We start from the raw sequence: 27474 nt of genomic DNA on the forward strand, positions 1-27474 counted from the left end.
GTGACTGAAAATGTGAAATTCACGACCTTTCAAATGTTTGTTTGCAAAGTTACACAACAAGCAACGTCGCGGAGGGTGGTTCTAAACAGGAGAAGTCAAGGCAAAGGCTGGGGGTGCTCTGCTTTCAGGCAGAAAGATGGTCTGAGTAGTGAAGCGCTGTGATTCCCACGTTCCTGTTGCCTCCCCGTCACCTCCCGTTCCCGCCTCTGCTTCCACACAGCATTGCAAAACATTAAGGCATTCCTGGCATGGCTCAGGTTAACCTTTGCCCTCATCGTGTGTACGGGAGCGCGCGAGACGCCGAAATTCCTTTGTCTCGGAGCCTTCCCCGGGGCAACAGGAAGGCGGGGGTTGGCTTGGCGACGGTCGCCCTCTCCTCCATTTGGTCGGTTCAGCCAATGAGTAAAGGGGATTCGGGGTGAAGGGGGTGCGCGCGAGCAAACTGGCTTTGCGGTGTCTGTGTGCGCGCACGCAAGCGAGCAAGGAAGGTGCAAGTGCGCGCAGACGCGCACGCGCGGGGCGAATTGGTTTCGATGAGGGCAGCCGCCGTCCCTGTGCGCTCCGATAGTCACCGGAGACGGCGAGGGGCCAGAGCTGGGAGCGGTGGCGAAATTCCAGGCCCAGGTGATCAGGTCTGACGACCCTGCTGCCCCGGTCGGTTGAAATTCCGGAGTTGGCCGCTACAGAGGAGGCAGCCTTTCCCTCACCCATCAACAGGTTGGCGAGAATCGAGAGTTGGGATCAGTTTGGCCGGCTGCTTTTGAAGTTTGTTCCGGCAGTCCGGGCCTAGGCCGGGAGGTGTAAGTGGCTGCAGGTCAGCATTGGCAGGGAAATTAGAAATAGTGAGGGTGGGGGATCGCACCGGCAGTAGCCCGTGGAATATTAGGAAGCGATTCGGAGAAAGGCCGCGTCCGCCGCCCTGCTGTTCTCGGGGAAAGGTGCCCGAGGTTGGAACTTTGGGTGTGTTGTGCCTTTAATCTCATTTATCATCGTCGAGTCATGTTTATATTACTTTAATGCTATTCACCCTTATAAAGGTGGACAAGCAATGTGCATATACTTTAACCCCGTTCAAATTACTTGTGTGATTTACTGCGTTAATCTAACTTTAAAAACTTGCCAGAGGTTAGTTGTGGAAATTAAGGGGAAAAGCCGTTTCTTTCAAAAGCGTTCTCGATTTTCAGCACTATTGTTGCTTTGTTTGCCAACGCACAATAAGATGTCTGAATACACTCGGTCAGTGATCCTGTTGCAGAGACTCTTTTTGTCTTTGTTTCTCGTAAACTGATTGAATTCTGATTTTGGGTATAGTGATGGAAAATGGTTGGCAGCAAATCGCCATACAATAAATTACGAATGAATAGAAAAACCTTGCAACTCTGAGATGCTCTGATTTTAGGGATTCATATGTTGGAAGGGTGAGGGTTGGAATTTGAAAATGAAGTGGTTTGTACGAAGATTTCCAATGGTACAGTAAGGAAAGGGTTAAGATAGGATTGCCCAGGCTAAAGCTTTGTGGATGGCTTAAAATGTAGAGATTAAAATTAGATGCAAAAAAGCAAGCCAATGACAGTTGTGAGGTTAGAAATGATAAAATTGAATACAAAAATGAGAGAAAGCATTTCGTAAAGCAGGAGCAAATAGTAAATACAAGAATGAATCCACAGCTACAGACAACTCAACCATCTTTACCATCTAGAAGAATGAGAGGAGATCTTATAGAAACATAAAATTATGAAAGGGATAAGATAGAGGCAGGAAAGTTGTTTCCATTGGTCGGTGAGACTAGAACTGGCAGACATAGCGTCAAGATTCAGGGGAGTAGATTTAGGACGGAGATAAGCAGGAGCTGTTTTTCCCAGAGAGTAGTGAATCTGTGGAATTCTCTGCTCAGTGAAGCAGGCTACCTCGGTAAATATATTTAAGACAAGGTAGGATAGATTTTTGCATAGTAGGGGAATTAGGATTATGGTGAAAAGGAGGGTAGGTGGAGATGAATCCATGGCCAGATCAGCCGTGATCTTACTGAATGGCGGAGCAGGCTCGACAGGCCAGATGGCATACTGCTGCTCCTCTTTCTTATGTTCTTATGCTTACAAATAGATAAGAATGAAAGGGTGATTTTGATTCAGAATAAAAAGATAATCTTGGAGAATCAAAGGGCATGGGTGGAATGCTAATTGAATGTAGCTTCAGTGGAAAAGAGATGTTATAGTAGTAATATAGGAAGCTGTGTATATTGGAAAGTATAAGATTAAGGGGAATTTGCTGAAGAAGCTAGCAGCCCTCAAAGTGGGAAAGTCAGCTGCCTCAGCTAGGATATAAATGTGTCAAGAGAAATAAGAATGGTGGTTGCATAGATTCTGGCTACGTTTTACTAGTTCTTCTTGGAAATGGGGTAGTGCCAGAGTTCTGGAGGGTGGCAAATACCTTATTGCATAAGGGGGGAAAGACAAATCTGGTAAGCTGCAGGCGAGGCACTCCAGCAATTGGCCTGCACAGAGCACTCATCCAATGGCTTTGCAGTGTCCATGCTATTTACTAAAAGATTAACCTTCCCCCTTTCACTTTAAGTGTTCAGGAATACTGTCATGTTCCCAGGAATCAGGATTCGGACCACTTTTCTTAGAACATAGGAACAGGATCAGGCTCTGTTGTGCCAAATAAAATAGTAACTAAATTAATCTAGTCGGGCATTTGAATGTGCAGGAAGTGGAAAGATGTGAACATTGCCTACACAGTATCCATATCCTTCCTCTTACTGTATGTTCATGAACCTATCCAAGAGCCTCTTGAACACCTTTACCACCACCCCAGGTAGTGCAGTCCAGGCACTCACAACTCTGTGTGTGTGTGTGTGTGTGTGTGTGTTAAAAAACTGGCATTGCACATCTCCTTTGAACTTTGCACCCTCTCACCTTAAATGCTTGTCCTCTGCTTTTAGACATTTCAACCCTGGGAAAATGATACTTGCTGTTTATCCTATCAATGCCTCTTTTAATGTAACAAACTTCTATCAGATCTCTTCCACTCCAGAGAAAACAAGACAAGTTTCTCTAACCTCTCCTTATAGCACATGGCCTCTGATCCAGATTGCATCCTGGTAAACCACATATGCATCCTCTCCATAGCCTCGGCATTTTTCCTATACTGAAACGAGAATTGAATACAACACTCTAGATATGTCCTAACCAGACTCTTGAACTCTGTGTGTGTCTTGACTAAAAAAGGCAAGTATGCCATATCACAAACAAGAAGAAATCTACAGATGGTGGAAATCCAAGCGACGCACACAAAATGCTGGAGGAACTCAGCAGGCCAAGCAGCATCTATGGAAAAGAGTATAGTCAATGTTTCGGGCCAAGACCCTTCAGTAGGACTGGAGGAAAAAGGGTGAGGAGGAGATTTAAAAGGTGGAGGAGGGAGGGGAGGGAGAAACACAAGGTGATAGGTGAAATCGGAAGGGGGAGGGGTGAAGTAAAGAGCTGGGAATTTGGTGAAAGAGATACAGGGCTGAAGAAGAGGAATCTAATAGCAGAGGACAGAAGGCCATGGAAGAAAGAAAAGGGGGAGAAGCACCAGAGGGAGGCAATAGGCAGGCAAGGAGATGAGGTGAGAGCGGGGAAAAGGGATGGGCAATGATGGGGGGGGGCATTACTGGAATTTCACGAAATCAACGTTCATGCCATCAAGTTGGAGGCTACCCAGACGGAATATAAGGTGTTGTTCCACCACCTGAGCATGGCCTCATTGCAACAGTAGAGGAGGCCATGGATAGTCATATCAGAACGGGAATGTGGAATTAAAAGGGGTGACCACTGGGAGATCCTGCTTCTTCTGGCAGACTGCTTTGCCGAGCATCTATGCTCCATCTGCCACATCTTGCCCTTAACAGTGTACTGTCTCTTTACATTTGACCGACCAAAGTGCAACCCTTCACATTTGGTGAGGTTAAGGTCTGTCTGCCATTTCTCTGCCCACATCTGCAACAGATCTATATCCTGTGGTATTCTTTACCAGCAGCACTCACAAAGTGCTGGAGGAACTCAGCAGGCCAGGTAGCATCTATGAAAATAAGTACAGTCGATGTTTTGGGCTGAAACCCTTCAGCACCATCAATTATTGTATTATCAGCAAATTTACTAATCTACCCATTTACATTTTCATCTAGGTCATTTATATACATCACAACAGCAGAAGTCCCTATATGAAATTATATATGTTTCCCTTGAATGAAAGAACATTAGCTATTTGCTAGTCCTCACAGACCTTGTGGTTAGGGAGAACATGAAAATATTGGTCAAGGCCTGAGAAATCTCATCTTTTGCCTCCCTCAGTAACTTGGGTTATATTCCTGTAGTCTCTGGGGATTTAACTACCTTAATGTTCTTCAGGAGATCCAATACTACTTCCTTTATGCCGTAACAATTAGCACACTCCACACTGATCTTCTTGTTCTCCACACCGTTCTTGGTAAACACTGATGGAAATTACTCATGTACAATCTCACACACATCCTCTCTCTCCAAGAACACATTCCCCCTCTTCATCCTTGAGTGGTCCTACCTGCTCCCCAATTATCTTCTTGTTCGATGTCAGTACAGAATGCCCTGGGATTCTGTTTAATCCCACTTGTCAAGGACTTTTCATGGCCTCTCCTAGCTTTCTTAATTCCCTCCTTGTGCTCTTATCTGGTTTCCTTATAATCCTCAAGCCCCCCCCTGCCCCCCCAACCTTTTCTGTCTTTTCCCTATTCTGGTGACTCCCTCTCCCTTCTCGTTGTCCCACACTCATGACTTGCTCATCACCTGTCTCTGGTTCCCCACTGGCCTTTCCTATCAGATTCTTTCTTCAGCCCTTTGCCTCTTCCACTGGTCATCTCCCATACCTCCCAGCTTCTTGCATCACCCCCTCACCTGCTCTCACCTGTCACCTGCCAGCTCCTATCCCTTGCTCACTACCTTATTCTGGCTTCTGCCTGTTTCCCTTTCCAGTCCTGATGAACGACCTTGGCCCGAAGTGTCAGCTATTTATTTCTTTCCATAATGTTGGCTGATATGCTGAGTTCCTACAGCATTTTATGTGTCTTGCTCAGATTTCTAACATCAGGAGAATCTCTGACAAGGATATTGGTTCCCTTTAAGTTAAGGTGCAACCCCTTAGACAGGTCCACCTGGCCCCAGAGTAGATTCCAATAATCCAAGAACCTGAAACCCTGCCCCCTTCACCCACTTCCTCAGCCATACATTCATCTGTTCTAAATTTTGATTCTTGCCTTGACTAACATGTGGCACTGGGAGTAATCCAGATTATTACTATCTTCAAGAACCTGCTTTTCAGCTTCTTTCCCGACTCACTATACCGACTGTGCAGGACTTCATCCCTCTTTTTACTGATAAGCACCATGATCTCTGACTGCTCACCTTCTCCCTTGACAGTGTCCTGCAGCCACACTGAGACAATCCTTGACCTTGGTAACTGGGAGTCAGCACACCATCTTGACGTGTCTTTTTTGGCTACAGAATTTCTTCTCCTAACTGTTGAGTATCGTATTACTATTGAACATCCTGACTTCACCCTCTGCTGTCAAGGCATAGTGCCACTGACCTGGCTGCTGCTGTGCCTGATAGGTCATGTCCTCCAGTAGTACCCAAAGAGATACATTTTTTTGCTGACGGGAATGGCTATCGGGAATCCTGCACTGCCCACTCTTTCTACCCTTCATAGTCAAACTTTATTGATCCCGGGGGAAATTGGTTTTCACTACAGTTGCACCATAAATAATTAAATAGTAATATGTAAATTATGCCAGGAAATAAGTCCAGGACCAGCCTATTGGCTCAATAGACCTATTTCCTAGTGGTCACCCAACTATCTGTTGCATGCATGTTAGGTGTGAAGTGACCATCTCGCTGAGACTATTACCTAAGATGCCCTCAGCATCCTGGACAATTCCAAGTACATCCAACTGCAACTCCAGCTCCAGTTCTTCAATGTGGTCAGTCAGGAACTGTAGCTGGGTGCAGATCTTGCAGGTGAAGTTATCAGAGGCTGGCAGTGTCCCTGATCTTCCACATCCTATATATCACTCCCTAAACTGCCATCTCAGCTGCTGTATTAGGAAGTTATTCCAAGGAAAATCTTAACTGCTCATTCTCCTTTGACTGAAACTTGACAGACCAAAGCCTCAGCTCTTGTACTCAATCACTGTATTAACAGCTCAAACAGATAATGTGATGATACTAAAGAAGCAGTGGTGGTTTTTCTTTTGAGTTGAGGAAATTGTACAGAAATTTGATAGAAGCCTGTCTTCAAACTCTTCATGGGTTTTGATGGAGTATATCAGGATATATTTTTTGTAGCAGTAATCCTTTTTGTAGTGTATGCTTGGTTTCCTCTTTAAAATGTGGATAATATTCTCAATGAGGTTTATTGTAGTTTTGCTTTGGTACCTCTTCAAAGCTTATTTTAAAAAAGCGCTCAGGTCTGGTCCTAACTTTGGGTGCTAGTGGTGCAGAGTTTACACATTCTCTCTGTTAGCCATACCCATGGGATTCTCGAAAGTTAGGTGGATAGGTTAGTTGCTACTGTGCATTACATTTGAGTGCAGGTTAATGGCAAAAAGGAATCAGAAGGGATTTGATTTGAGGTAAAACAACTTGCAGGAGAGCTGTAAGGAGGAGAGATCACTTGATATCTGGCACACCTCTGGGTCAAGAGACCTTTGTTGTAGAAAGTAATCCACTGAAGCTTTAAGTATACTGTACAAAAATACATTGAAATAAATGATTAAAGCAGTGTCAGCTTGCTCTGTAGGTAAAGTTAGTGACTGACGTGAATAATTACTTCATTGTATGGTGTGTTACCAAACAGTTTTTGTTTGTAGTTACAGTAACATTACCTGGAGCTAACTGTAGACTTTTTGACAGACATAATGATGAGCTTGTATTGCTCATGGAGCAGTAAAGCTGACTTAAAAGATTTCAGTATCAGGTGATTGGAATTTTAGATTTTTGCATTATGTGCTACTGCTTGATGAGGTAATTGGACTACACTAATTATTTTGTGGATGTTGTTATGGGATTTGCATTGTTGTCAGCAACTAAAGATTGTCAACTTTTGAATAGATAAACTTTAGAGAGAGAGACCTGTACAGACTGCGGAAAATACTGCCTCAAACTTGAATTAGTGTTGCCATTCAGCTTTGTATGTAAGCACTTGATTTCCAGCCTTCAATTTTAGGATTTGCTGAAGTGGGCAAGACAATTCCAAACCCACACAGCCAAGTTTCCATGGATCCCATGCTTCATCAGGTGACCTACCATGCAGGGGGTGGGAGGCTTGTTAAAAGCCTTACTAAAATCCATATACACCACATCCACTGCTTTATCTTCATCAATTGTTTTACAGTATGTCACCTCCTCAAAACTCATTTAGGCTTCTGAGGAATGTCTTGCCCCTCACCAAGCTTGACTATTCCTAATAAGACAATGCTTCTCCAAATGCTTGTAACTCCTGCCCCCAAGAGCCCCGTTCAATTTTTTTTCTGACCACTGACATGTAACGCACTGATCTACTATTTCCAGGAAATCCCTATTTATCTCTTTTGAATAATGGAACAACATTTGCCATTTTCCAATCCTCTAATACAACTTTTCATTATCCTACTGGGTAAATATTATATCGCTCTTATAAGGCCTACTTGTCAATCATCTCTTTTCACTGACTAAACTGCTTCAGCTTTTCTTGCTGTGTTCATGGTCTGGCATCTTCCAATCTCATTAGCAGAAAACAAATTGCTGGAGGAGCTAAGTGGGTTGAGCAGCAACTCTGGAGGGAAAGGGATAGTTCATGTTTCAGGTTGAGATCCCGCATCAGGACAGAGAGTGCAAAAGGGAGATGCCCAGTATAAAGAGGTGAGAGGGAGGGGCAAGGCAGGAGCTGCAAACAATATATAGAACCAGGTGAGAAGGAATTCATGGTCAGGTGGGGGAGGGGAGAGTGGGGATACTGACAGAGGCTAGGAGGTGATAATGGAGACGAGGGCTGCAGATTATGGAATGGGATAAGCAGGTGGAGGTAGGTAAGGGTGGGATGCTAGGCGAAAGGGAAACAGTGAGAGAAGGGTAAGAGGAACCGAATGGGTAGAGTGTGAGTGGTAAAAGGCATTCGTTAGTCTTGCGAGACCATGGATCTGCGCCTAGAAAGTCTTCACTCTCCAGGGCGCAGGCCTGGGCAAGGTTGTGTGGAAGACCAGCAGTTGCCCATGCTGCAAGTTCCCCCTCTCCATGACACCAATGTTGTCCAAGGGAAGGGCATTAGGAACCATACAGCTTGGGACCAGTGTCGTCGCAGAGCAATGTGTGTTTAAGTGCCTTGCTCAAGGACACAACACACATGCCCTCGGCTGGGGCTCGAACTCACGACCTTCAGGTCACTAGTCCAGTGTCTTAACCACTTGGCCACGTGCCCACAAGTGTGAGTGATATACCAATAGGAAAGAGGAAAGAATCTGGAAAATGGAGCTGGGCTGGTTTGGAGAATAGAGGACCAGGGTGGATAAGGAGAAAGGGATAGAGGAAATGAGTTACCTGAAACTGGAGAATTCCATGTTCATTCCCTGGTAGACTACCCATGTGGAATATGGGGTGCTGTTCCTCTCACATCACCCTGGCAGGGGAGGAAGCTGAGGACAGACGGGGTGATGTGGGAATGAGGAGAGGAGTTGAAAAAAGTTGCTAGCAGGAGCTCCATATGATCATTGTGGATTGAGCAGAGGTGCTCAGCAGAGCAGTTGCCTGTTCTACAGTAATACAGCATGGAATCAGAATATTCCGTCCACTGAGTCCATGCTAGCCATCAATGACCCACCTGCACTGAATCCACATTAATCTCACTGTATTCCTGTCCATATCCCACAAGTTCTACCACTTGCCTACACATGAGGAAATTTACAGTGTCAGTAAAACTACCTGCACATTTTTGGGGTGTGGGAGAAAAGTGGAGCACCTGGAGAAACCTATACAGTCACTGTGTGTATGTGAAAACTCCACATAGATAGGACCCAAGATTAGGATTGGACCTGGTCTAAAACAGTATGAAGCAACCTTGTCCTGGTCCATATAATGGTTCCACTGAAGTTCACACTTTTCTAATATGTTAGGGCGGTTGGTCAGTACCAGGCACCTTAATTTATATTGTGAGTTGCAGTACAAAAGTTAACTGGGCTTGTTCAATCCCAGCATGTTAATTGCTTGAGTTTTACTTTCATCTTACAAGATTGCGGAAATACCTTTTCTTGCTGTTCTGGCAAAGATAACACTGCATTAGAGAGTACTTGCCAGTGACAATATAATAAGGAAATGGACTACACTGTGGTGTTAATGCAGCGAATCTCTGTGGATAGCATAATATTCTGGCGTTATCACATAGTGCTTTACAGTGGGTGGAGTAGCAGAAACATGTTTTATGTTTAATACACCACAATTTTGAAAATGGCAGTTCTGTAAAGAACTTACATTTTAAGAAAAAATGTTCGATTAAACAATGCCATCTGCAATGTCTTTATGCTGAATTGGATTTGATCCCGTTATGATTTTGGAGCTCAATCACTTATTCAGATTCCATTATAACACTGTCAACATAAATTACTTGTAACTGGCAAAAGGAGAAATTGTTTTTGTTTTGTGTCTAAATTTTCAAATTGTGTACTGGTGTAACTACAATGTGAAAGTACCGGTTTGACCTTTGAAACCTCTAAAGTAGTTTAGCAAGAAAAGGATCTACCACAATCTTCTCAAGGTATTCAGGATTAATGCATGTGACATTGCCAATTTAGCCAAAATCCTGATAGCAAATATATACAGAGGATTCCTTTATTTGGGATACATCGGGACTTGTACATTTTAGCAGAATTAGAGGCTGCCCCAACTAGCTGAAGTATCATGGAAATAGTTAAAAAGGTATATAAAAAAGAGACAAACTTTTGTTTAACTGAGTAATAGTATTTAAATGAAATACAGAACAAATTAGAACACTACCAATGCTACTACAGTACTGTAAAACTTCTAATAGTTATCGACAAGAAATATATCCAGGGTACGTTAGTGTGTTCTTTTGATTGTAAATGAACAAATTCAGCGCAGACACCTAGTGCAGATAATGGACTGCCTTCGTACAACGTTTTTGAAGATTGCATCTTCAAATTTTCATTTATGTTGTAACATTTAAGATGATTGTCTATACTTCAAATTCTTTGTAGTTGCTAACTTGTTGAAGTAGTGAAATCATTTCATTTTCACTCCTAGCCATTTCTGGCATATCCAAGCCTGAATGCATGAAACCATAGTGAGCAAAGCAGTTCTGAATTATCTTGTTGCTTATTTCTTTCCAACTATCAGTGACAAAAATCACTGCTGTTTGAACAGTGCAGCTCATAGAACATCATTGGGATGAGAACATCTGTACAAAGCAAGTAAGTGGATGTGTGGAATTGAGGATGTAAAGATTATATGAATTGGTTTTAAATTTTTAAAAACCCAAAACTGAGACCCAAATTTTTGTAGAGCAAGTTGTAGCAAAGTTTAATCTCATGATTGAAAGAATATATATATTCAGTTAGACAGGGCCTGATTAGGGATAGTCACACAGCTTTGTTTGTGGTAGGTCATGTCTAACCAATCTTATAGAGTCTTTCGAGGATGTTACCAGGAAAGTTGGTGAAGGAAAGGCAATGGATGTTGTTTACATGGACTTTAGTAAGGTCTTTCACAAAGTCCCATATGGGAGCCTGGTCAAGAAGGTTTAGTCACGTGGTATTCAGGATGAAATAGTAAATTGGATTAAAACTGGGTTTAATGAAAGAAGCTAGAGAGTTCTAGTAAATGGTTGCCTCTCTGACTGGTGCCCTGTGACTGGTGATGTGCTACAGGATCTGTGTTGGGTCTGTGGTTGTTTATTATCTTTATTAATAATTTAGGTGATAATGTGGTAAACTAGATAAGCAGATTTTCGGATGACACCAAGGTTGGGGGTGTAGTGGACAGTGAGGAAGGTTATCAAAGCTTGCGGTGGGATCTGGACCTGCTGGAAAAATGAACTGAACAATGGCAGATGGAATTTAATGCAGAGAAGTGTGAAGTCTTGCACTTTGCAAGGACAAACCAGAGTAGGGCTTGCACAGTGAATGGTAGGTGTTGTCACAGATAGAAGTAGAGATGTTTGAAGTTGTCTTAAGACGTTGGTGAGCCCAAATATGGATTATTATGTGCAGTTCTGGTCACTTAACTACAGGAAAGCATTCAAAAAAATTGAAAAAGTATAGAGAAAATTTACAAGATGTTGCTTGGATTCGAGGACCTGAGTTGTAGGTAAATGTTGAATAGGATAGGACTTTACTCCAAAGAGTGTAGATTTGAGCGGAGATTTGATGGAGGTATATAGAATTATGAGAGGTGTAGATAGAGTAAATGAGGTTGGGTGAGACTAGAACTAGAGTTCATAGGTTAAGGGTGAAAGGTGAAATGTTTAAGGGGTTTCTGAGAGGAAACTTCTTTACTCAGGGTGGTATGAGTGTGGAACAAACTGCCAGCAGAAGTGGTAAATGTGAGTTCATGTGCAACATGTGAGAAGCTTGGATAAATCCAAGGATGGAAGGGGTATGGAGGGCTATATTCAAGGTGGCAAGCTGATAGGACTAGGCGAATAACAGTTCGTCCTGGCCTAGAGTGGCCAAAGGGTCTTTTTCTGTGCTGTAGTGTTCACTCTCTAGTGATTGTGAGAGGAAGGAAAATCAGTGGGTCATGAGGAGTTATTTGGAGTATCATTTTTATCAACACTTAGGTTTGTGAACATTTTATTATTCAAATAGCCACTGTACTAGTAAATCTCAGGAATACCTTTAGGAGGGGCAGTAATAATGTCCTGCCATATGATCTTAAAGCTCCTGAATCAAAGGTAAACATTGTTGTTAAAATAAGAGCAGGGAATGCTCGGACAGAACCTTTGGAGTGATAAACACAAGTTAATGTCTCAGAATGGTAACATTGCTTCATAAGTTGTCTGACTTGTTGAGTATTTCCACCATGTTCTTTTTACTTTTGCTTCAGACTTCCACCCCATAATATTTTGCTTTTGTTATGTTATTCTGGCTTCCCCAATTTAATCTCTCAACCTAGATCTTTAAAAGTGGAGTGGAACTGAAATAGTTTTAAAATAATTTGTCCTAATTATTTAACCCTTCACTTATTTTTATATTCCCAGAACCCATTTGTTTTATGCCAGGAATTTATAATAGAGTGATTATAAAATAGCAGTATGTTAATTGCCTCAACGTTGTACCATTGAAGTTACATTTATACTGGTAACAAAGGGAACATTCTGAACATTAAGTTCCTCTTGAGATCTTGGATCTAAGGTTATTTTGAGTTTGAGAGAGAGCAGAGATTTTTCTAAATTCTCAGCTGTTTACAATTGTTCTCACTCTTGAATTAAAGACATTCATACAAAAGCAAAGCATGATAATATTTATTGTGTTTGCTGTAAATAATGCAATCTGCTGTTGTATTCAAGCTGCAGCTAAGGTACAATAACTACAGTCTATTTTTCCCATTTTCTAAAGTTGCAAGGGCCATGATAGTAAATCAGAATCTTTGTACTAACCTAAGTTTGAAGTGACAACAATATCACCATACTGTGGCTGAGGAATGAGCAAATGAATGAAAACTTTTTTTAAAAAAATGTATTATTAAGCTGTAGCATATCTTTTATTTTTAGTGTTGGATTTTTAATAGTTTTATGTGTCACCTTTGAATTTGAAGTGCCCATCCTTGTGTTATGATTTATGAATAACATAAGAATACAACAATTTGACATATTTGTGTACTGTGTGCACATTAATTGTAATTTGTAGAATAGAATTTGAAAATGTCATATTTATACACGTTTCCTAAATAGCCTGAATCTAATTTTAGACTGTGTGCCTTCAGTAATAATTCACATGAACCAGCTGAAATAGTTTGATCTAGAAATTCATTGGCATTCCAAGATCTGTTTAGTCATTTTGTGCAATATGTCAGCAATTATTTTGGTCCTGAGCCTGCTGTTTAAATTCATCAGTGAGTGAAGCTGGAGTAAGACCATCTCTATGCATGCTAAATGTAAAAGAAAATAGTGTTCAGGGGTTTGTGGTAAAGAGAGATCTATTGGAGCTGAGTAAAAGTTTAAGATTGCAAGGGGGTCACAGGAAGGGATCAGTGATAGTGGTGCCTCTGTGAGGTAGAAGGGAACAATGGGTTGGATGTGGGTAAGAGGAATGTTGGTTGGATGGATGCAGTGCGCTGTCTGTGAGACGGGATTCTGAAATGTTTTTAAAATTATTTTTATATAAAAGCAAAGGAGAGCCACTTATCATACTGCAATTGATTGGCTATTTGAGTTGGCATGCATGGAAATGCTTTGTTGCTGACTGTAATGTGATCAGCAGTACAATCCAAATAACATCTGTGCATGGCACTGCAGAGCCACTATTAGTGTTACTATGGCATTAAGTGCAAGTTATCTGGTTGGTTGTTAATCATGTGCAAGTTTGCAAAAATGTGGATCTAATTTAAAAAAAACTTCATGTATTAAGCAAATCTTTTAAACCAATGCCTTTATAAAGTGGTATTTTTGTGAGTTTCTGCATTTCTGTATTTCTATAACATTTAACTGCTATTTGTACAGCATTTTCACTGTAGTGACCATTTACTTCATAGACCATTATTGATGAGACTTTGACCATGTAAAAGGATATGGAGAATTTTATAAAATACCAGTCAAAGAGGTTCATTTACAGGTGCTTCTTGGAATCAGAGTCATAGAGCAAAACAGTGTGGATGTAGGCCCTTTGGCTTAGCTAGTCCACACCAAACAGGTTGTCCACCCAGCTAGTTGCTAGTCTGACCCCCTAATGAGCACCTACATTCAGCATATCCTGCTATGACACATACCTCCATAGATCTATGCAAAATGCAAAGTAAATTTATTATTAAAGTACATACTATATATGTCACCATATATTAGCCTGAGATTCAGTTTCTTGTGGGCATTCACAGTAAATGCAAAGGAACACAATAGAATCAACAAAAGACTGCACACAAAGACAAACAACCAATGTGCAAAAGGCAACAGATTTTGCAAATACAAAAAGAAAAAAACAAAATAATAATAGATAAATAAGTAATAACTAATATTGAGAATATGAGTTGTAGAGTCCTTGAAAGTGAGCCCATAAGTTGTGGAAGCAGCTCAGACTTGGGGTGAGTAAGGTTATCTATTCTGGTTCGGGGGCTAATGGTTGAGGGGTAATAACTGTTCCTAAATCTAGTGCTGTGGGTCTTAAGGTTCCTGTACTTCCTTCCTGATGGCAGGTGTGAGAAGAGAGCATGGCCTGTTTGGTGGGGTCCTTGATGGATGCTGCTTTTCTGTGACAGCGCTCCTTATACATGTGCTCAATGGTGGAGAGGGCTATAACTGCAATAGACTGGGCTGCATCCACTACCTTTTGTAGGCTGTTGTATATCCAATCAGTGATTGCTCCACCATGTATCTATAGAAGTTTTTCAAAATTTTAGTTGATGCTAAGAATGTAGGGATGCTGCCTTGCCTTCTTTGTAATGGCACTTGTGTGCTGGACCCAAGACAGATCCTTTGAAATAATAACACCAAGGCATCTAAAGTTACTGACCTTTCCCAACTCTGACCCCCTAATGAGCACTTGCTCTTGGACCTCCAGTTTCCTCCTCTTGTATTTAATAATCAGCTCTTTGGTTTTGTTGACATTGAGTGAGAAGTTGTTGTTGTGGCACCATTGATTCAATTCTCAAACTCCCTCCTATAGGGCGTTGGAGCTGTGCTTAGCGTCACAGTCCTAGGTATAGAGTGAGTAGAGCAGGGGCCTGAGCATCCAGCCTAACAGTGCACTTGTGCTGATGGTGTTTTTGGAAATGATGTTGTTACCAACCTGAACTGACTGAGGTTTGCAAGTGAGGAAATCAAAGATCCAGTTGCACAAGAAGATACTGAGGCCTGGTCTTGGAGCTTATTGACTACTTTTGAGGAGATGATAGTATTGAATGCCGAGCTATAGTATGCATCTTCACTGTTCAGATGTTCCAAGGCTGAGTGAAGAGGCAATGAAATAGCATCTGCTGTTGACCTGTTATGACAGTAGGTGAATTGGAGCGGATCCAACTTGCTCCTCTGATATGTTTCATCACCAACCTCTCAACACTTCATCACAGTGGATGTAATTGCTACTGGACAATAGTCACTGATGCAGGTTACCACATGCTTAAAGTTCAAAGTGAAATTTATTATCAGAGTTCATGCATGTCACCACTTAACCCTGAGCTGCTTTTTCTTGCAGACATACCTAGCAAATCTATAGAAAAGTAACTGTAAACAGGATCAATGAACAACAAATTGTGCAAATATAAATAAATAGCAATAAATAATGAGTATGAAATAACAAGATAAAGAGTCCTTAATGTGAGACCATTGGCTGTGGGAACACCAGAGGTAGATTGAGTGTAGTTATCCCCTTTTGTTCAAGAGCCTGATGGTTGAGGGGTAGTATCTGTTCTTGAACCTGGTGGTGTGAGTCCTGGGCAACTGTATCTTTTGCCTGATGGCAGCAGCGAGGAAAGAGCATTGCTGGAGTGGTGAGGATCTTTGGTAATGGATGCTGCTTTTTTATGGCAATGTTTCATATAGATGTGCTCAATGGTTGGGAGGGTTTTACCTGTGTTGTACTGGGCTGAATCCGCTGCTTTTTTAGGACTTTTTGCTCAAAGGCATCGGTGTTCTTGTACCAGGCTGAAATGCAGCCTGTCAGTACACATCTATAGAAGTTTGCCAGGGTTTTTGATAACATGCCAAATCTCCGCTGACTCTTGAAGAAATAAAGATGCTGTCGTGCTTTCTTTGCCATTATATGATGGGTCCACTAAGTGATACCATTGTATCTGCACATCCATTCCCTCTGGCTTCTTAGTTCATATGCTGACCATCAATTGTATGGAAAAAGTTGCCCCTCAGATTCTTTCTAAATGAAGGGTTCACAGCCTTTTATATGCCATATTTCAATGGTTCCATTTAATATCAGGCAATGTATATAGTACACAACTTACAAATTCTTATTCTCCGTAGACACCCACAAAACAGATGAAAACCCCAGATAATGAATGACAGAAATATGTTAGAACCCCCCCTTCAAAGCTCCCCTCCCTCTCCCACACACAAGCAGCAGCAAAAGCATCAACCTTCCCCCTCCCCGGCCCCACTTGTTGCAGCAAGAGGCATTAGTGCCCACCGAGCAAGCAATAGCAAAGCCCCCAAAGAGAGCATGATCTGCAGACCACCAATAACCGTTCTTTACCTAACGATTCAACATGCCATAGGCTCACAAACAAAGAACAGAGAGGTGTCGCCCCTTCCACAGCAAGAGGGAGGAGCAACAAATAACTCGCTATTACGATATTACAGTCTGCAGCGTCACTTTTATTTCAGTTTCTCTGACTCGAGAATTGGCAGCAAACTCCCCAGTCACCATAGACAGGAGAGAGGGCAAGATCGCTCAAGTACAGAGAGCTCCAATAGCTGCATCTGTTGTCACGGCGTCCAATCTCCCATGACATTTCAGTTGCTGACATGTGAGGAATTGAGTTTGCAGAGCTGTACAAAGCACATGCCTCCAGGCTGATCCTGGAGGTGTCAAAAACGGACGGTCAGCGAGCTCTGGGAGCAGGAACCCACCGCTGTGAAGAACCACGGTTAGGGTGCAGTTGTAGATAACAGCCTCCTACAGAACCCAGCCACTGTTCTATTTTTTAAAAAAAGGAAAAAGAGAAATTAAAGAGAGGAATTTAATCTTTCGCAGATGAGCTTAAAGAAGTTGCTCTCTGGTGCCATTTTATCTCAGCCCACAGCAGTGGACCAGCAGCATTAAGCAAGGAGTCCATGGAGCCCAGGTTGGGAGCCCCTGTTTTAAATCTTTCCCCTCTCACGCTAAGTCTATACCCCCTAGTTTTGGACTTACCTACCATAAAGACTTTATCAACTACCTTATCTATATCTCATAACTTAAAGCATTTTGATAAGGTCACCTCTCCTTCTCCTACATTCCAAAGTATAAAGACATATAACTTGGGCTCTGTATCCTGACAACATCCTTGTAAATCTTTTCTTCACTCTTTCCAGTTTAACCATATTTTCCCTCTAACATGGTGACCAAAACTGTGCACAGTACTCCGAGTGCTGCCTCACCAATGACGTGTATAACTATGAAATAATATCTATATTCAGTACTCTCACTGATGAAGTTCAGCATGCAAAGCACCCTTTTTGCCACCCTACCTATGATGCCACTTTCATTGAACGATGTACTTGTATTCCTAGGCCCCTCTGTTCCATTACTCCTTGTAATGCCCTACCGTTCATAGTACAAGTCCCACACTGGTTTAATTTACTGAAATGCATCACCTCACATTAATCTGTGTTAAAATCCATTTGCCATTCTTTAGCCAACTTCTTTATGTGATCAAGAAAAAGATGCAAGCAAAGTAGAGGGGAAAAGATTTAGAGAAAACGATTTTAAAGACTAGCCAACTGATGGCAGGCTGCCAGAAGTAGAATGCTATGATTTAATGGAAGATGAGTCCTGGATTGGAACAATGCATCAAAACCAGACTTTGCTTACCTTTGCAGTGAAGTATGAAAGGAGAATGAGTAGTTTCGTTTGCAGATTATCTTAGCTGGTAAGAAATAGTTGATGTTGTTGAAGGGAAAGTCTTAATTTGTGTGTGTGTGTGTGTGTGTGTGTGTGTGTGTGTGTGTGTATCTACCAGAAGCACATCTCTGTATTACAAGTGAGATTGAAGTGGTTCAGTGTTAGATGATTACCAATGCAATTGGTAACATGGGACATATATTTGTTGTATGGCTGAAGATAGGATTGGAAAGTGTTTCTATTCATCTGGGCGAAGGGCCTTTGGAAATGGAATGTTGAAGATGGGTAAAGATGAGGTAGAGCTGAATGTAAATCAATATAGTAAATTCAAGTTAAAAAAAATGAGAAACCTGCTCAATTCTATCGTTTTACATTACTATTAGAATAATAAACTTGCTGCTGCCTTTCATTTTGTGTATCCTGTATAACAAACAGCTGACCAAATTTCTCCAAAATCAGGACCATGAAACAGTGCTAGAAATACTTTGTACAAAAAGAAAAAGAGGCATCTGTGGAAAGAGTTTGTTTTAATTCAAAGACCTTGGCCTGAGATAAGATTATTTTGATTAAATGGTGAGCAGAGTGCTATACTCCTAATTCATATCCTTCAAATACCCTGTAGCAATGTATACATTAACATAGATTAATCAGGAATGTCCAGAAACCACCTCTAAAGGTTTCCCCATTATTTCACTGGAAGATCAGGCATTCAAATAATTAGAATTGTATGGAGATGTGTTTATTGCTTCATAGAAACTCATTCATAGAACACTCCTAAAAGTCACATCTCCTTTGAAATTAATCCCTCTCACCTAAATGCAGGACCTTTGATGTTAGACATTTACCAACTGTCTATGCCTCATATAAATATACAAACTTTTGTCAGGTCTTTCCTCAACTTCTGCTGCTCCAGAGAGAAGAACACTAGTTTGTCTAACCTCTTCTTACCCTCTCATCCATCCTGGTAAACTACTTCTGCACCCTCTTCAGAACTTCATCATCCTTCCTATAATGGGGTGACCAGAAATGAATGTAATACTCCTGATACAGGCCTAACTAGAGTTCTATAAAGCTGCAACATAACTTGCTGACTCTTGAACTCTGTCTTGACTAATGACGCCTTCTCTACCACCATATCAACTTGTGTGGTCACTCTGAGAGCTATAGACTTGGACCCAAGATTCCTTTGTACTTAAACACTTTTAAGAGTCCTGCCATCAAATCTGTACTTCCTCTTTATATTTGATCTCTCAAAGTGCAGCAAGCTCACTTGCCCAGGTTAAACTCCATCTACCATTTCTTCACTTAAATATGCAATTGATTACTCCTGCTCTATCTTTTAGCAATTTTCTATGCTATCCACAACACCACCTTTGTGTCCTCTGTGAGCTTACTAACCTGCCCATCCACATTTTCTTCCAAGTCATTTGACAAACAGTTTCAGTATGGATCCTTGGCGGAACATCACTACTCAAGGACCTCCAGCCCAGAATCAACCACAACCCTTGTCTTCTATAGACAAGCTAATTCAGAATCCAAACAGGCAAGTCATTGTGGATCTCATGCAACTCAGTCTTCTGGATCAGCCTATCTTGATACATCAAAACCACATTGACAGTTCTGGGCTGAAATTCATAAAATAATTAAATTTAGAAATACACTGCATACCAAAATCTTAATTATGCATTTCAAATACATTTTTGACTTTGATCCAAATAGTTCAAGCAATTTGTCTTTGTGTTCAGAATAAATTGTTCATTCAAAATGGAATTTGTTCTCTGCCATCTTGTGCTTTTGCAGTTAACTTCATGTTCAGCTTGAAAAGGGGAGCACAGTTTAAATGAAGTGTGATGATATGAAAAAGTGAATAATATCTCCACTTGATCATATTAACTATCTGAATGCAGGATTAGTAGAATGAGAGAGAAAAACTAGTTTGTTTGGAAGGGGACACTAGCAGAGATGACGGCAAAACAACAATGGCTGGGGTTTTTGTGATCAATTTGGAAGACGCAGGGATAGGTACACTGCAACACACAAAATACTGGAGGAACTCAATAGGTCAGGCAGCATCTATGGAAATGAATAAACAGTCAACGTTTCAGGCCGAGACCCTTCTACAGGTCTCAGGATAGATACATCCCAAAAATGTATTCTAAAAGGAGGATCATGACTGACAAGGGAAGTAAAAGACAGCATAAAAGCAAAAGAGAGGACATGTAATATAGGGAAAATTAGTGGGAAGTTAGAGGATTGGGAAGCATTTTAAAAACCAATAGAAGGCCATTAAAAAAGCCGTAAGGAAAGAAAAGTTGATATATAAAGGTAAGCTGGCCAATAATATATTAAAAAAAAGTACAAGAAGTTTTTTTAGAAGAGGTGAGAGTGGATATCGGAACTGCTGACAAATGACATTGGTAAGGTAGTAATTGGGGACAAAGAAACGGTGGAAGAATTTAAGTATTTTGTGTCAGTTTTCACTCTAGAAGACAATAGCAGTATGCCAGAAATTCAGGTATCAGGGTACAGAAGTGAGTGAAATTGCTGTTACTAAGAAGAAGGTGCTGGGGAAGCTGAAAAGTCAGAAGCTAGATAAGTCACCTGGACCAGATGGACTACACCCCATGGTTCTGAAAGAGATTGTGGAGGCATTAGTAATATACTATTATAATATAAATATTATATATTATAAAATATATAAAATTCTGGATTCTGGAATGCTTCCTGGGGATTGGAAATTTGCAAATTTGACTCCATTCTTTAAGAAGGGATGGCAGCAAAAGAAAGAAAATTATAGGCCAGTTAGCCTGGCTTCAGTGATTGGAAAGGTTTTGAAGTCCATTATTACGGATGACCTTTTGGGAGCTTGGAGGCACATGATAAAGTAGGCTAAAGTCAGCATGCTTTCCTTAAAAAGAAATCTTGCCTGACAAACTGTTTGAATGCTTTGAGGAAATAACATGCAGCAGCATAAAAGCCAGGACCAACAGGATCCAGGACAACTTCTTCCACCAGGCCATCAGACTGATCAACTCGCGCTGATGTGAGAGTACTCTATATTACACTGACTGTTCTATTTATTATAAATTACTATGATTGCACATTGCACATTTAGATGGAGACGTAACGTAAAGATTTTTACTACCCATGTATGTGAAGGATTTTCAGAAGGCCTTTGACAAGGTGCCGCACAGTAGGCTGCTTAACAAGATAAAAGCCCATGGTATTCCAGGAAAGGTACTAGCTTGGACAGAAGTTTGGCTGACTGGCAGGAAGCAGAGAATAGGAATAAAAGGCGCCTTTTCTGGTTAGCTGCCAGTAACTATTCACGTTTATATGTCAATGATTTAGATGACAGAATTGATGGATTTGTTGCCAAGTTTGTGAACAATACTAAGATAGGTTGAGTGGCAGGTAATGTGAGGAAGCAGGGAGTCTCCAAAAAGATAGACAGGTTGGGAGAATGGCAAAAAATTGACAGATGGAATATAGTGCAGGGACATGTATGGTCAAGCACTTCGGTAGAAGGAATAAAGGCATAGATTATTTTCTAAATGGAGAGAAAATTCAAAAATCAGAGGTGCAAAGGGACTTGGGAGTCCTTGTGCAGGATTCCTTAAAGGTTAATTTGCAGGTTGGGTCAGTGGTAAGGAAGACAAATGCAATGTTAGCATTGATTTTCAGAGGACTAGAATATAGCAGCAAGGATGTAATGCTGAGGCTTTATAAGGTGTTGGTCAGACAGCACTTGGAGTATCGTGAGCAGTTTTGGAGCCACTTAACTGAGAGAAGATGTGCTGACACTAGAGAGGGTCCAGAGGAGGTTCATAAGAATGATCCCTGAAATGAAAGGGTTAACGTATGAGGAGTGTTTGAAGGCTCCGGGCTTGTACTCACTGGAGTTTAGAAGAATGAGGAGGGATCTCTTTGAAACCTAACGAATATTGAAAGGAAAGTTATTTCCTAAAGGGAGTTTAGGACCAGAGTGCACAGACTCAGAATAAGGAAAACAACAGGAATTCTGCAGATGCTGGAAATTCAAGCAACACACATCAAAGTTGCTGGTGAACGCAGCAGGCCAAGCAGCATCTGTAGGAAGGGGTGCAGTCGACGTTTCAGGCCAAGACCCTTCGTCAGAATAAGGACATCTCTTTAGAACAGAGATGAGAAATTTCTTTGTCTAGGGGGTGGTGAGTCTCTGGAATTCATTGCCACAGATGGCTGTGGAGGCCAAGGCATTGGGTATGTTTAAAGTGGAGATGAATACATTCTTGATCACTCATGGTATCAGAGGTTATGGGGAGAAGACAAGAAAATGGGGTTTAGAGGGATAATAAATCAGCTATGATGGAATGGCGGAGCAGAATCAATGAGTCAAATGGGTTATAATTCTTCTGCTAAGTCTTGTAGTCTTGTGATGCTGTTTAGTTTTTAGTAATTGCATTAATATTCATTATGTTTAATAGAACTTTATGAATAATGATGTTTGTCACTGATAACTTTTTATGTTTAAATAATTCTTCCTGATATTCAATTGTTCATGGTAATTGGAGCTTCCTGAAAGCAGAAATATGGTGAGAGCTTGTAGTATCAATTGCACAAAGCTCAACCCAATGAATATTTTGGAAAATGATTTCACAGTTAGTATTTAGCAGGTGTATTTTTAATATACATACCTAGTTATAAAAATGATCACACTTAGATATACCCACTTGTTCACTTTAGCAAAATCCTTAAGGCAAATAAACAGATTAGAAACACAATTTTACAGTGTCCTTCAATTTGACTCTTTATTAGAACTCAAACTGAAGGGACAATAGTTTTTAAAAACAAAAGTGATTTGTATGTCATAAACAAATCAAAAGATACTGTGATTTCTGTCATCTGTAATTCGTTGACCATACATTCATTAAAGGCACAGTCTTTGTCTCCTTTTTTTTATCTCATCACCTGCTATGTTGGGCAAACAGTTACTCTGACAATAATAACTGCATTCAGTCTATTGCCCTCTCAGCTGACCTTCAAATTCTAGAAGCCCAAATTGATCCAGTGCATTGCTCAGCTAACAGTCCTGCCAAAGTGTTTCGGTCAGAAACGTCAACTGCACTTTTTTCAGTAGATGCTGCCTGGCCTGCTGAGTTTCTCCAGCATTTTGTGTGTGTTTATCAGACTTCTGTTTAGCTGTCCAATTATACCAAAAGCTGGTAGAGCTGGATTGCAGAATGAATGGTAAAGGACAGGATATTTTACCTCCTGTGCTGCAAGGGATTGGCATAAGCAAGTGCACAAGGAGGCTTTGTTTTATAACTTTATTTACAGCATCTAAGGTAAAATGTCATACTCACTGTCTAGGTTGCACTCTGGCCCCTGTGGGTCTCCTTTAACCAGCAGACATGATATACAGGTATGTATCGCTTGACGTCCACGATACGTTCTGTGAAATCGGACGTCATGTGATTTGGACGTGCGAACACCGTATTATATACTTAGCAAACCTATATGGAGTACTGTAGTGTACCTGTATTGACTTTATTGTACTGTAATGACCATGTCATTAGCAATTTCTCCATATCTGATATAAGTCCTTCTCACATTTTTGTGAGCCTTGTAGTTTTCAGTGAAGCTGGTCCTTCAACATCTTTGATAATTTTTTCTTTGCTTTTCAGGATCGTGATTGTTGAGTGCGACATGCCTAAATCCCGAGCAATAGCATTCACTGGTTTTCCACCTTCATATTGTTTAATAACCTTTTGTTTCACTTCCAAATCAATACTTTTCCTTAGCCTCTTGCTGCTGCTATCACTAGGAGTGGTTTTGCTGCGTTTGGAAGCCATGATGCACTTTACGGTAATATTTTCGAAAGAAAATTAAACAGAGATAACGCTGCTACACTCAAGAGACACGCGATATATGAGATTGGTTACGTCCGCTACATCACGTTCTCTGATCGGGACTACAGACGTATATACGATCGGACATTGTCCGAATGGACGTTAAGCAGCGCACACCTGTAATCCTTTTCCAAAGACTGCAGGATGTGGGAATTTTCTCAGAAGGAGAGCTGCCAGTCGGTAAGGGCTTGCTGCCTAACTTGTGAATGGCCACCTTGGCTTAATGGTTGGGAGATGGCTTGGTCACTATGCAGCAAGCCCTTCTGTTGTTTGAGCTACAGCCTGGAAAAAAAATTTGAATCCTGAAAGTTTTTCCAGTAACTGCATGTTGAACAATATAGCCCTAAACTTGAAGTTATGTTTGTGTTGCAGTCCTAAATTTAACTACCCCTCTTGTTCTGAGCTGAAGCTGTTAAAGTCCAAGGTGGTTGCTCCTTTCAGACAGATCAGGTGCTGTAATTGAAGTAGCGTTGTTTTGAAATTGGATCTTACACCATTTAGTGGCCTTGTGATTTTCACTGCAATCTGTTACCATGTTATTAGTCATGTCAGTTTTAACTTCAAATGTTTTTGTACAGGTTTCCCCCACTATCCGAAGGTAGAGTGTTCCTATGAAACGGTTTGTAAGCTGGAATGTCATAAAGTGAATAAACAATTACCATTTATTAATATGGGAAAAATTTTTGAGCGTTCCCAGACCCAAAAAAAACCTGCAAAATCATGCCAAATAACACATAAAACCTAAAATAACAGTAACATATAGTAAAAGCAGGAATGGTATGATAAATACACAGCCTATATAAAGTAGAAATACTTTTCTGCAGCACTGTCTAACACAGGGGAAATCTCGCGGAAGCGCTCTCAGCAGAAACACTCTCTCCAGTAACCTTTAAGCTATGAAGCTGTCAAATTATACCAAATAACACATAAAAATACACAGCCTATATAAAGTAGAAATAATGTATGTACAGTGCAGTTTCACTTACCGGAATCGGGAAGACTCCAATCAATTGCAGTTTCGTCACAGTTAAACACTTGCTTATACGAATAACCACCTGACGCAGTCGGCAATTGCCTCTGATCTGGACTGACATTTATGTGCTGGGTGGCACCTAATTAATTAGCTTGTTTATTTCGGCTTTTTTCTTAGAGATGTGCCGGATGCGTTCCGACTACCGCTGCACCCCTGCATGCTTCGCGGCAATGTATCGGTCAGCAGCCCGGAGGTTGGGGACCACTGCTTAAACTATGAAGCTGCCCTTGCCTCAGAAACCGATAACTACCTTTAAATTCCACTTTCGCAACACTTTCATCACCATCGTCCAGTGCTTTCTGTTTCAGCTTACTAAAAGGACTGACTGATTTCTCCTTAAGTATAAGAAAACTTAACGGAACACTGCGCTTTGTACACCCATCAATCCACTCAAGCAATAGACTTTCCATTTTATCCATTATTGGATGCTGACTAAGAGACCACTTTGCTACGAGCAGAACCAACAATAACATTGTCAGCTTTCAATATTCTTTTTCTCTGTGCGAATGGTGGACGCAGGCAGATTCAACACGTGGACAATGTCCTTACTTCATTCACCACGATCGAAACGCTTAATTATGTCTAGTTTTACACTAAGTGTAACACCTGCTCTTTTAGGCTTTTCCGATACCTTAGAACTTATCTTGCTAACAGATGCACAAAATAAATCGAGATAAAGCACGTGTTTAAGCAATGCCGGCTAGAATGCAGTTCCGGGGGAGGAGCTTGGCTGTCGGACGTGCGATGTCTTTTTCCGTAACAGTGAAAACACCTTCTGTTAGCGAAAACAGGTAACTAATGTAGGTCTTTTGTAACAGCGAGGTGTCATAAAGCGAACGTTCGGAAAACGGGGGCCACCTGTACTAAAATTTCTGCTTCATGCTTAAGGATATTTCACATTTATTAAAAATGGCTGCAAGATGAGGGTAATTCAGACAGATGCATGTGTTTTATTAATTTCAAAGCCAGCCTTGTTTTTGAGACTGTGATCCTGGTTCTCCATTCATAAGGCAGAGGAAATAATCAACTCTGCATATATCCTGTCAAACCTTTTAAGGATTTTGTACATTTCAATGAGTTCATCATCTCTTCATTTTTTTCTTGAGACTACAGGCTCAGAGTGTTTAATCTTTCCTCATATATTTCCAGGAATCTGGTCATTGTACATACTCAATCACCAGTATGTCTTCTGTTGCCGTCTCATTAGATAAAATAACCAAAAATGCCAAAAACACTCAGTAGGCCCAGGTGTCACATAAAAACTTTCTACAATTGGAGGAAGACATCTACCCTATACTTGGAGCAAGAGGATTTGAGTCAAAGACCATCATGTTACTTGCCTTTCTAATTGTTATTTGAAACTACAAATTGATATTGCAATGATATGTGTATGAGGTCACTCAAGTCCCTCTGATTTTGCAAGATCCTGTAATGTTTTTAATAAAGTAAATTCTGCTTTCTATTCTTTTTCCATCAGAGCAGATGACTTCATATTCTTTTACATTATTCTTCCATCTGTCATGTCTTGGCCTATTCACTTAGCCTGTCTATATCCCCAGAAACTTTTCTGCATTCCACATCCTTTCCACAGTCCACAATATCCATAACTTTGTTGAAAATTTAAACATTGATTACCTTTGATTTCCCTCTTCTAAATCATTACAGTAAAATGTGAAAAGATGGAAACTTGACACATATCTCTCTGACACCACATGAAGGGATTTCCTGGATGTGAATATGAGAATTTGTCTCCACGAGACTTTGTAGTGGGCAGTGCTATCTGAGATGGACACATCTGCAGAAGATAGATTTGTAATGATAAGGTTAGATAGTTTTATTCTTTCCTGTCAGAATCAGAATCAGGTTTATTATCACCGGCATGTGATGTGAAATTTGTTAACTTGGCAGCGGTTCAATGCAATACATAATCTAGCAGAGAATTTTAAAAAATAATAAATAAATAATAAATAAACAAGTAAATAAATGATATATATGAAATAGATTTTTAAAAAGCATGCAAGACAGAAATACTGTATATTTTTTAAAAAAGTGAGGTAGCGTCCAAAAACTCAATGTCCATTTAGGAATTGGATGGCAGAGAGGAAGAAGCTGTTCCTGAATCGCTGAGTGTGTGCCTTAAGGCTCCTCTACCTCTTACCTGATGGTAACAGTGAGAAAAGGGCATGCCCTGGGTGCTGGAAGTCTTTAATAATGGACGCTACCTTTCTGAGACACCGCTCCCTAAAGATGACCTGGGTACTTTGTAGGCTAGTGCCCAAGATGGAGCTGACTAGATTTACAACCTTCTGCAGCTTCTTTCGGTACTGCAGTAGCCCCTCCATACCAGACAGTGATGCAGCCTGTCAGAATGCTCTCCACGGTACAACTATAGAAGTTTTTAAGTATATTTGTTGACATGTCAAATCTCTTCAAACTCCTAATATAGTCACTGTCTTGCCTTCTTTATAACGGAATCGATATGTTGGGACCAGGTTAGATCCTCAGAGATCTTGACACCCAGGAACTTGAAACTGCTCACATTCTCCACTTCTGATCCCTCTATGAGGATTGGTATGTGTTCCTTCGTCTTACCCTTCCTGAAGTCCACAATCAGCTCTTTCATCTTACTGATGTTGAGTGCCAGGTTGTTGTTGCTGCAGCACCACTTCACTAGTTGGCATATCTCACTCCTGTATGCCCTCTCGTCACCACCTAAGATTCTACCAACAGTGGTTGTATCGTCAGCAAATTTATAGATGGTATTTGAGCTATGCCTCGCCACA

General features: G+C 41.0%; 1 protein-coding gene across 3 annotated transcripts in view; it reads left to right on the forward strand.

Moving 5' to 3' along the window:
• Window positions 1–482: 482 nt before the first annotated feature.
• The window catches only part of pals1a (protein associated with LIN7 1, MAGUK p55 family member a), an 83190-nt gene continuing 56198 nt past the window's right edge, over window positions 483–27474 (forward strand). Inside the window, exon 1 of one of the 3 annotated variants that reach the window (XM_072266493.1) lies at window positions 483–717. The gene's annotated coding sequence lies outside the window, so the exon portion shown is untranslated. The other 2 variants (XM_072266501.1, XM_072266510.1) reach the window with 2 other exon arrangements.

Source organism: Mobula birostris, chromosome 1, assembly GCF_030028105.1.
Source record: "Mobula birostris isolate sMobBir1 chromosome 1, sMobBir1.hap1, whole genome shotgun sequence".
Classification (NCBI taxonomy): domain Eukaryota; kingdom Metazoa; phylum Chordata; class Chondrichthyes; order Myliobatiformes; family Myliobatidae; genus Mobula; species Mobula birostris.